Here is a 10,588-nt window from a genome sequence, read left to right on the forward strand (position 1 = left end):
CACTAAACTCATATCTGTCAATAGTAACTCTGAACGTGAACAGGCTTAATGACCCCATCAAAAGATGCAGAGTGTCAGACTAGATAAAAGTCTATTGACACTCTATTTGCTGTCTACAAGAGACTCATTTCAGACTGAAGGACACCTACAGCCTGAAAATAAAAGGTTGGAGAACCATTTACCATTCAAATGGTCCTCAAAAGAAAGCAGGGGTAGCCACCCTTATATCAGATAAACTAAAATTTACCCCAAAGACTGTAGTGAGAGATGAAGAGGGACACTATATCATACTTAAAGGATCTATCCAACAAGAGGACTTAACAATCCTCAATATATATGCCCCGAATGTGGGACCTGCCAAATATTTAAACCAATGAATAACCAAAGCCATCTACGAAAAGCCCACAGCAAATATCATTCTCAATGGGGAAGCACTGGGAACCTTTCCCCTAAGATCAGGAACAAGACAGGGATGTCAACTCTCACCACTGCTACTCAACATAGTACTGGAAGTCCTACCCTCAGCAATCAGATAACAAAAAGACATTAAAGGCATTCAAATTGGCAAAGAAGAAGTCAAACTCTCCCTCTTCGCCGATGACATGATACTCTACATAGAAAACACAAAAGCCTCCACCCCAAGATTGCTAGAACTCATGAAGCAGTTTGGTAGCGTGGCAGGATACAAAATCAATGCCCAGAAATCAGTGGCATTTCTATACACTAACAATGAGACTGAAGAAAGAGAAATTAAGGAGTCAATCCCATTTACAATTGCACCCAAAGGCATAAGATACCTAGGAATAAACCTAACCAAAGAGATAAAGGATCTCTATCCTAAACACTATAGAACACTTCTGAAAGAAATTGAGGAAGCCACAAAGAGATGGAAAAATAGTCCATGCTCATGGATTGGCAGAATTAATATTGTGAAAATGTCAATGTTACCCAGGGCAATTTACACGTTTAATGCAATCCCTATCAAAATACCATGGACTTTCTTCAGAGAGTTAGAACAAATTATTTTAAGATTTGTGTGGAATCAGAAAATACCCCGAATAGCCAGGGGAATTTTAAAAAAGAAAACCATATCTGGGGGCATCACATTGCCAGATTTCAGGTTGTACTACAAAGCTGTGGTCATCAAGACAGTGTGGTACTGGCACAAAAACAGACACATAGATCAATGGAACAGAATAGAGAATCCAGAAGTGGACCCTCAACTTTATGGTCAACTAATTTTCAATATAGGAGGAAAGACTATCCATTGGAAGAAAGTCTCTTCAATAAATGGTGCTGGGAAAATTGGACATCCACATGCAGAAGAATGAAACTAGACCACTCCCTTGCACCATACACAAAGATAAACTCAAAATGGATGAAAGATCTAAATGTGAGACAAGATTCCATCAAAATCCTAGAGGAGAACACAGGCAACACCCTTTTTGAACTTGGCCACAGTAACTTCTTGCAAGATACATCCACGAAGGCAAAAGAAACAAAAGCAAGAATGAACTATTGGGACTTCATCAAGATAAGAAGCTTTTGCACAGCAAAGGATACAGTCAACAAAACTAAAAGACAACCTACAGAATGGGAGAAGATATTTGCAAAAGGTGTATTAGATAAAGGACTAATTTCCAAGATCTATAAAGAACTTCTTAAACTCAACACCAAAGAAACAAACAATCCAATCATGAAATGGGCAAAAGACATGAAGAGAAATCTCACAGAGGAAGACATAGACATGGCCAACATGCACATGAGAAAATGCTCTGAATCACTTGCCATCAGGGAAATACAAATCAAAACCACAATGAGATACCACCTCAGGCCAGTCAGAATGGGGAACATTAACAAGGCAGAAAACCACAAATGTTGGAGAGGATGTGGAGAAAGGGGAACCCTCTTACACTGTTAGTGGGAATGTGAACTGGCGCAGCCACTCTGGAAAACTGTGTGGAGGTTCCTCAAAGAGTTAAAAATAGACCTGCCCTACGACCCAGCAATTGCACTGCTGGGGATTTACCCCAAAGATTCAGATGCAATGAAACTCCGGGACACCTGCACCCCGATGTTTCTAGCAGCAATGTCCAGAATATCCAAACTGTGGAAGGAGCCTCGGTGTCCATTGAAAGATGAATGGATAAAGAAGATGTGGTTTATGCATACAATGGAATATTACTTAGCTATTAGAAACGACAAATACTCACCATTTGCTTCAACGTGGATGGAACTGGAGGGTATTATGCTGAGTGAAGTAAGTCAATCGGAGAAGGACAAACAGTGTATGTTCTCATTCATTTGGGAGATATAAATAGTAGTGAAAGGGAATATAAGGGAAAGGAGAAGAAATGTGTGGGAAATATCAGAAAGGGAGACAGAACATAAAGACTCCTAACTCTGGGAAACGAACTAGGGGTGGTGGAAGGGGAGGAGGGCGGGGGGTGGGGGTGAATGGGTGATGGTCACTGAGGGGGGCACTTGATGGGATGAGCACTGGGTGTTGTTCTGTATGTTGGTAAATTGAACACCAATAAAAAATTAATTTATTAAAAAAAGAGTACCATTTATTGACTAGATATGTGACCCTGAATAGGTCATTTGATATCAATGTGTGTGTTTTTTTTTTCCTAAAAGTACATATTATGTTTTTTTTTCTCAATGCTGCTGTAAAAGATTCCCATAAACTTTGTAGCTTAAGATAAACAAAGAGTTATTTCCTCACAGATCTAGAGGCCAGAAGTCCAAAATCACTATCACTGAAACAAACTCAGTGTGTCAGCATGGCTTAACTCCTTCCAGAGGTTCTCTGGGAGAATATGGTTCTTGCTTCTTTCAGCTTCTGATGGTTGCTGGCATTCCTTAACTAGTGACCATATCACTTCTATCTCTGCCTCCATGGTCACACTACTTCTTCTGTGTTGAAAGTCCTCTGCCTCTGTTGTATAAGAATAAATGTGATGGCATTTGTGGTCCACCAGGATAATCTCCCCATTTAAAATCCTTAAGTCAGTCACATATCCAAATGATCTTTTTCAAAGTAAGGTAATATCCATAGATTCTGGTGATTAGAACATGATGCCCTTGTGCACATCATTATTCTAAGTCTAGCATATCCTTTTTAAAATGATTGATTATACAGCTGAGTTTATTTTGTTTTATTTGGGGGGCATTATTCAACCTACTATAAGTGATAACAGCAACTACCTAATGGAGTTGTCATAATATTAAAAAGATAATTTCAAATATAAAACTTAGAACAATACTTCAACAGAGTAAGTACTCACTGTTAGTTATTTTTATTATTCTAACACATTTCCTTTTTTTCAGAGTCCCTTTCTCAAGGTAAGCCACCTAATACGAAGTCTATGATCATGTTTTATCAATCTCATCTCCTTAATAATAACTTAAATAATAACTCATTTCTTCTGACTTAGTTTACTTATAAGCCTCTAATATATAGCATACTGACTTTACCTCATACTTCTCCTTCCACCTATTGTTGGAGTTCTATGTCTAAAATAAAGACTGGTCATAATTGTCCTCCGTATAACAGCTTTTTTGGCATTCTCTCTGGCCCATTCTATTTTCCCAATTTTATCACAGTTTCCACACTGTCTTAGTTTGGATGTTCTACCCCCTATCTTGCCTGACTGCAATCAGAATCCAAGATTAATTTTAGACGTTACATTGCCCAAGAATTTTTACTTCTCTCTGCCTAACATACTTTTACTAAACTTCTAATAGACATAATAACATTTATTCCACAAAGCATCTATTTCACAAACCAATCAGTGTATGATTGGCACTGAGAACACAAAGAGAATGAGACATAGTCTATTAGGTAAGATTGTCAAAAAACAATTGTGGTTGGTGGAAAAATAGACCACCAAAGATATATTCACTACCTAATCCTTAGAAACCATGAGTATTATCTTAAATTGTTAAAAATGTGATTAAGAATCCTGAGAGGAGGGCAGCCCTGGTGGCTCAGTGGGTTTAGCACCGCCTCCAGCCCAGGGCGTGATCCCGGAGACCCGGGATCAAGTCCCACATCAGGCTCCCTGCATGGAGCCTGCTTCTCCCTCTGCCTGTGTCTCTCTCTCTCTGTGTCTTAATAAATAAATAAGATTTAAAAAGAAAAAGAATCCTGAGAGGAGGGAATCCTTGGGTGGCTCAGCGGTTTAGCTTCTGCCTTTAGCCCAGGGCATGACCCTGGAGTCCCACATCGGGCTCCCTGCATGGAGCCTGTTTCTCCCTCTGCCTCTCTGTCTCTGTCTCTGTCTCTGTCTCTGTCTCTGTCTCTCTCTCTCTCTCTCTCTCTGTGTGTGTGTGTGTGTGTGTGTAATCCTGAGAGGAGGAGTTTACTCTGTGTTACCTGGGTGGACCATGTATTCCTATAAAGAGAGGCAGAAGGTTAAAATAGACACACATGAAGAACACAATTTGAACATGAAAATAAAGATTGGAGTCATGCAGTGACAAAGCAAGAGAAAGCAAGAAATACAGGCAGCCACCAGACACTAGAGGAATCAAAAGACAGATTCTACTTAGAGCTTCTGAAAGGAGTATGGCCCTACCGGCACCAATTTTGGATTGCTGGCCTCCAGAATTGTGAACAAAAATACATTTTAAATTATTTTAAACCACCAATGTTGTAACAGTCTGTTATAGCAATCCTAGGACATTAATAAAACAAAGCAGAAGTGCAATGGAGATCAGCATGCAATTCCTAAATCATCATGGGTAGGGAAGCGAAACTAATTAGGAACACTTCTTAAAAGAAGTACTAGCTGAAATGAAGCTCTCAATTGAGTAGAAACTGATCTACTCAGTTTCCAAACTGATGGAAAGAAAACACACATTACATAAGACCCAAAGTAGGTAAGAAAGCAAGAAGTGTTTGGGACACTACATGCATTTTGGTACTGCTGAAATTTTGTCAGGAATATCCACCAATGAAATTGGAGATAAAGTTAGGAACAGATCATATAAAACAATATTTCCTTTTATAAAGAATTTGAACTTTATCCTATAGATTACAAGAGCCACTGAAATTCTGAAACAAGATCCTATTTAAAATGGTAGCTATGTGATAGTTGCATTACAGTGGGACAAGATAAGTAATAAGGAGACCACTTAGAAAGTTGCAGGGATGAAGAGGAGGGATGTATTAAGAACTTTTTAATAGATGTAATCAGTAAGATTTCATGATTATTTAACTGGTTTGGAGAAGGACAGAAAAAGAGGGAGATAGATATTCAGGTTTCTAGATTCAGTGGTTTTGCTTGACTGGGGATAACTATTGTATCTGCAGGTAGAAATATTTATTTTTTTAAAGATTTATTTATTTACTCATGAGAGACATGGAGAGAGAGAGAGAGGCAGAGACACAGGCAGAGGGAGAAGCAGGCTCCCTGCAGGAAGCCTAATGTGGGACTCATCCTGGTACTCCGAGACCACTCCTGAGTCAAAGGCAGACGCCCAATCACTGAGCCACCCAGATGTTCCAAAAGCAGGTAGAAATATTTAATATGTGGTCAAACATATAAGTTTGAAATTCGTGGTAGAAGTGTAGGCTGAGGATACAAATCTGGAAATTGCCAGAATATATAACACACGTATATATTTTAATTCCCTTCTCTCTCTCTACAACCCAAAATTTTTTAAGGAAAGGATCTATGTCTTATTACTTCTCATATTCTCAGGTCTTAGCAGAAAATACAGAAGATATCCAATATATGCTTAACAAATGAGTTAATGTTTTGGTTTGAATATTGCTGTTTTTAGTATGCAAAATTAGACCTGTTTTGAGTAAAATGCTGTTTATTAGAGTTTAACTCCTTGTAGAAAAAGTCTAAAATAATCCATTCCCCTCAATAATAAATAATAATGCCATCACCTAATTTAAGGAAAAGGAAATATTATAAATTTTAAAAGGAAATTATATAGTATACATACTTTCTTTTTAAGTAAAGTTACAAGAAATGGGAACAGAATAACATCAAAGAGACATTTATAGAGAAAAAAGGAATAAAAGGCAAAAGCAAATGCATCCAATAGTGAGCTAAATTCTAATTTGTGCTATTTTAAGCTGCTCTATAGTACATGGAATTTTTGAATAAAGTTAAAATCTGTACTAGTAAGGTATAGAAAAAATAATTGTTGGTTTTTTGTGTGATTTCTGTGATTCTAGGAATTTTGTACTTCGCTTTCCTTTGTTTCTAAAGACAAAGCATTTAATAAAAGATTCTCTCTATATCAAGCAGCACTAAATAAAAATAACCCTAATTGGGCCAGGAAAGTTGTCTTTAAGAATTAAATTCAAAGCAAAGATGTCTGAAAAATATTTTAAATTATATCTACTATTTATTGCCCTAATCATTTTTCTGTTATGAAATAACACATTTTACATAAAGAGACTTTTAAAAACATATACACAGATTTAATAATCTTAGATTTAATAATCTTAGATTATTAGATTTAGATTTAATAATCAGCCATTATTGTGTTGTGTTGTGTTGATTGTGTTGATTAGTCTATTGTTGATTAGTCCGATTGTTTATTGTGTTGATTAGTCCGATTTTCACACTTCTTACATGTAGAGGTCAAGGCTTAAAATGGAAAGAATGTACTCTATGATAGCACAGAAAAAGAAAAGAATGGAGGGTCAGTATTTTTCTCAAGTAATCAAAGCAGATTGATTTTGTTTAAAAACATTTTTCATTGTTAGTAAATTTTTAGTGAGGTTGGCTTTTTTTTTGTCATCTTTTCCTTCACAAATAACATGTGATGTAGAAATGTCGGCCTTGAGTCCATTTGAAGTTCCCCAAAAGTAGTCATTCTCTAAAACCTGTATTCTTTGAGATGCTCTACAGTAAGGATTGTACACGGCAACTTCTCCTGTAATTGCAGTTGCCTTGATTAATGATGCTACTAATAAATAGCAAAGTCTAGCATATGAAATATAATTGATAGAATATTTGTTGAATGACACAAAGTCATTATTATTACTTCACAGAACTAGTCGAGGAATAACTTTTAAGACATGGCATAGACATGCCCAGAAACAAGCATTGAAAATGATAAGAAGGGATCCCTGGGTGGCGCAGCGGTTTGGCGCCTGCCTTTGGCCCAGGGCGTGATCCTGGAGACCCGGGATCGAGTCCCACGTCGGGCTCCCGGTGCATGGAGCCTGCTTCTCCCTCTGCCTGTGTCTCTGCCCCCCTCTCTCTCTCTCTGTGTGACTATCATAAATAAATAAAAATAAAAAGAAAAAAGAAAATGATATGAAGAGTTAGAACATAGCTGGAATTGAAGTAAAGAAAGAGAAGAAACCAGCTTTGTTATAAAATGATAGCCATGCTTTATATGTGAGATTGAATACACTTACCAATGGAAGGAATAGACAAAATCATTAAACGTAATATCTGTTTAAAATTGCCCTTTTCTAACAAGAATGGAATCTAACGAGATACATACATATGCATTTATATAAATAAATTAAATAAATTATAAAAATAATATAAATTGTGATGAAATAAATTGTTTTTGAAAATTAATAAACCAACACAACTTGAGCACTGGTTATAATTTTGTCTTTTATAATTTTGTCTCAGTATAAGGACTTATCAAGGATCAGTAGTAGTATAAAGTATGTTGTTTTATGTCTTTCTGATATTAGAGACTGTGGGGAATACTTCTAGCCTTATCTCCTCATTTCACCTTGGGATTATAATCTATATGTTAAAACTTATTTTCACTTTCATGCCTCTTTAACTAGGCTTAAATATTCTAGCCTGATTCTCTTTTAGAAGATTCATTTAAAAGGAATGTATATTTTAATTTGTTTTCTTCTTGTGTATATCAATATATTAACATTTAACATTATTTTGATTGCAAAGAGTGCATATATAATTTAATCATATGTGTGTGTATAATTTGTGTGATATTAAGATAATTCTCTATAAAATATAAAAAGGAGTTTTTTTTAATTTAATGGGTTGGCAAAATTCACCTATTTTGAAAGACTGAATATATTTTCATAAGTGATGAATGAGAATCTTGAAAGCGTAATAAAATATTAAAAATGAAAGAGAATCTTGTAAAAATATACATAAAAGAAAACTGACAGGGGTATCCAATAAAGTCCTTAGGGACCCATAATGGTGGTGATACAGAAAATAGGAGAATGAAGAAATAAAAATTTGAAACCATAGTATTTTGCCCCTCTGTGTTGTATTGGCTTGCCAATTCAAAGGAATAGTAGTTTAAAGTTTAAATGCTTTTAAAGATTAAAATTTAAAGCTTAAATATATAATTTTAATTGTATGACATATAAATATAAATAATAAAATAAAATATTATTAGTGTAAAATATGGCTCCAAAACAATCATAATTCCAATTGGGTAATTTAAAAAGGATAACTACATCAAACTAAATTGACATTCAAAATAACTTTTTTTGAGGACTGTACTATTATTGCAAAGGTTTTGAAGTTGAAAAGATCATTTTTGGAATCCTAATTTATAATATTATTAGAAAATTACTTCTAAATTAGACTTTTGTACCAAAAATAGTGATTTTCAACTTGATTGTTTTCGCATTCTCACTTTCAACCCTGAATGACTTCATCTCTTTCCAAAAACCAAAATCAAATTAAATCATTCTTGACACGAGTCCTGAAGGTTCACTTGAAAAGTTATTTCTAGTAAGTTTTGTGCAAAAGAAATATCACTTTTTATGTGTATGTTTTTTGATGTATGGTCTTTGTGTTATTAAAAGCAATTAATAGTAATCACTTTTGAATAGATTAGAATTGCATATACTAATTTTTAATAAATAATAAAATTACAAATTCTGATTTTTACAACTTAAAACTAAAAGATTGCGTATATTTTTATTGTTCTAAAATATGCATACATAAAATTTTCTACCTTAACCATCTTTAAAAGTACAGTTCGAGACAGCTGGGTGGCTCAGTGGTTGAGCATCTGCCTCTGGCTCAGGTCGTGATCCAAGTCCCAGGATCAAGTCCCACATGGTACTCCCCTCAGGGAGCCTACTTCTCCCTCTACCTATGTCTCTACCTGTCTCTCTGTGTGTCTCTCAAGAATAAATAAATAAAATCTTAAAAAAAAAGTACAGTTCAATAGTATTAAGTACTTTCATACTGGCATGCAACCAACCACCAGAACTTTTTTCATCTTGCAAAACTGAACTCTATACCCATTAAACAATAATTTCTCATTTTGCCTTTTCCTAGGCCCTGTCAATCACCATTCTACTTTCTGTCTCTATGATTTTGACTACATAAGTCCTTAACAAAGTCAAATTATACAGTATATTGTTTGTGGGTGTGACTTGCACATTTCACTTAGCATAAGTGCTTAAGATTCATCTGTATTGAAGCATATGTCAGAATTTCCTTTCTTCTTAAGGCTGAATATATGCCTTATATTCATATATGAATATATGTATGTATACATACATACAATTATTTTGCTTATTCATTTACCCATCAGTGGACACTTGAAGTTCTTCCACATTTTAGCTATTTTGAATAATGCTTCTATCAACATATATGTAAATATCTCTTTGAGACCTTATTTTCCGTTCTTCTGAATATATACCCAGAAATACTATTGCTGGATCATGTGGTAATTCTATTATTTTAAATTTTTCATGAACCATCTTACTGTTTTCTACAGCACCTGTACCATTTCACATTTCCCCAATAGTGCACAGAGCTTCCAATTTCTCCAACATCCTTGCCAGCACTGATTGTTTTCTGTTTGTTTTTTGTTTATATTCATCACTCTAATGGGTATGAGTTAGTATTTCATTGTAGTTTTGATTTGCATTTTTTAAATTTTTTTTTATGATAGTCACACACACAGAGAGAGAGGCAGAGACATAGGCAGAGGGAGAAGCAGGCTCCATGCACTGGGAGCCTGACGTGGGATTCGATCCCCGGTCTCCAGGATCGCGCCCTGGGCCAAAGGCAGGCGCTAAACCGCTGTGCCACCCAGGGATCCCTGGTTTGCATTTTTTAAAGACTATTGATTTTGAGCATCTTGTATAGTGCTGGTCATTTGTATATCCCCTTAGAAGAATATCTATTTGTCTTTTGCCTACTTTTGAATCAGATTTTTTGTTCTTGTTGCATTTTAGGAATTCTCTATATATTCTGAATATTTATTCCTTATTGGATACATAATTTGCAAATATTTTCTACCACTCTAAGGGTTGCCTTTTCCTCTGTTGATAGTGTCCTTAGATGCACAGTTTTCTTTTAATTTCCATAAAGTCCAAATTTTCTATTTTTATTTTATCACCTGTGCCTTTAGCATCATATCAAAAAAATCAATACCAAATCCAATGTTGTGAAGCATGGGTACTTATGTTTATGTTTTTGGATTCATACAAGCCATCAACATTCTTTTTTTTTAAGTGGAATCATTAAATTTAATTTATTTAACTGTGTGTACTGAATCCAGTTTTTTTTTTCATTTTTTTATTTTAATTTTAATTTTTTTATTGGAGTTCAGTTTGCCAACATACAGCATAAATACCCAGTGCTCA

The sequence above is a fragment of the Canis lupus genome, chromosome 2 (assembly GCF_003254725.2).
Source record: "Canis lupus dingo isolate Sandy chromosome 2, ASM325472v2, whole genome shotgun sequence".
NCBI classification, from domain to species: domain Eukaryota; kingdom Metazoa; phylum Chordata; class Mammalia; order Carnivora; family Canidae; genus Canis; species Canis lupus.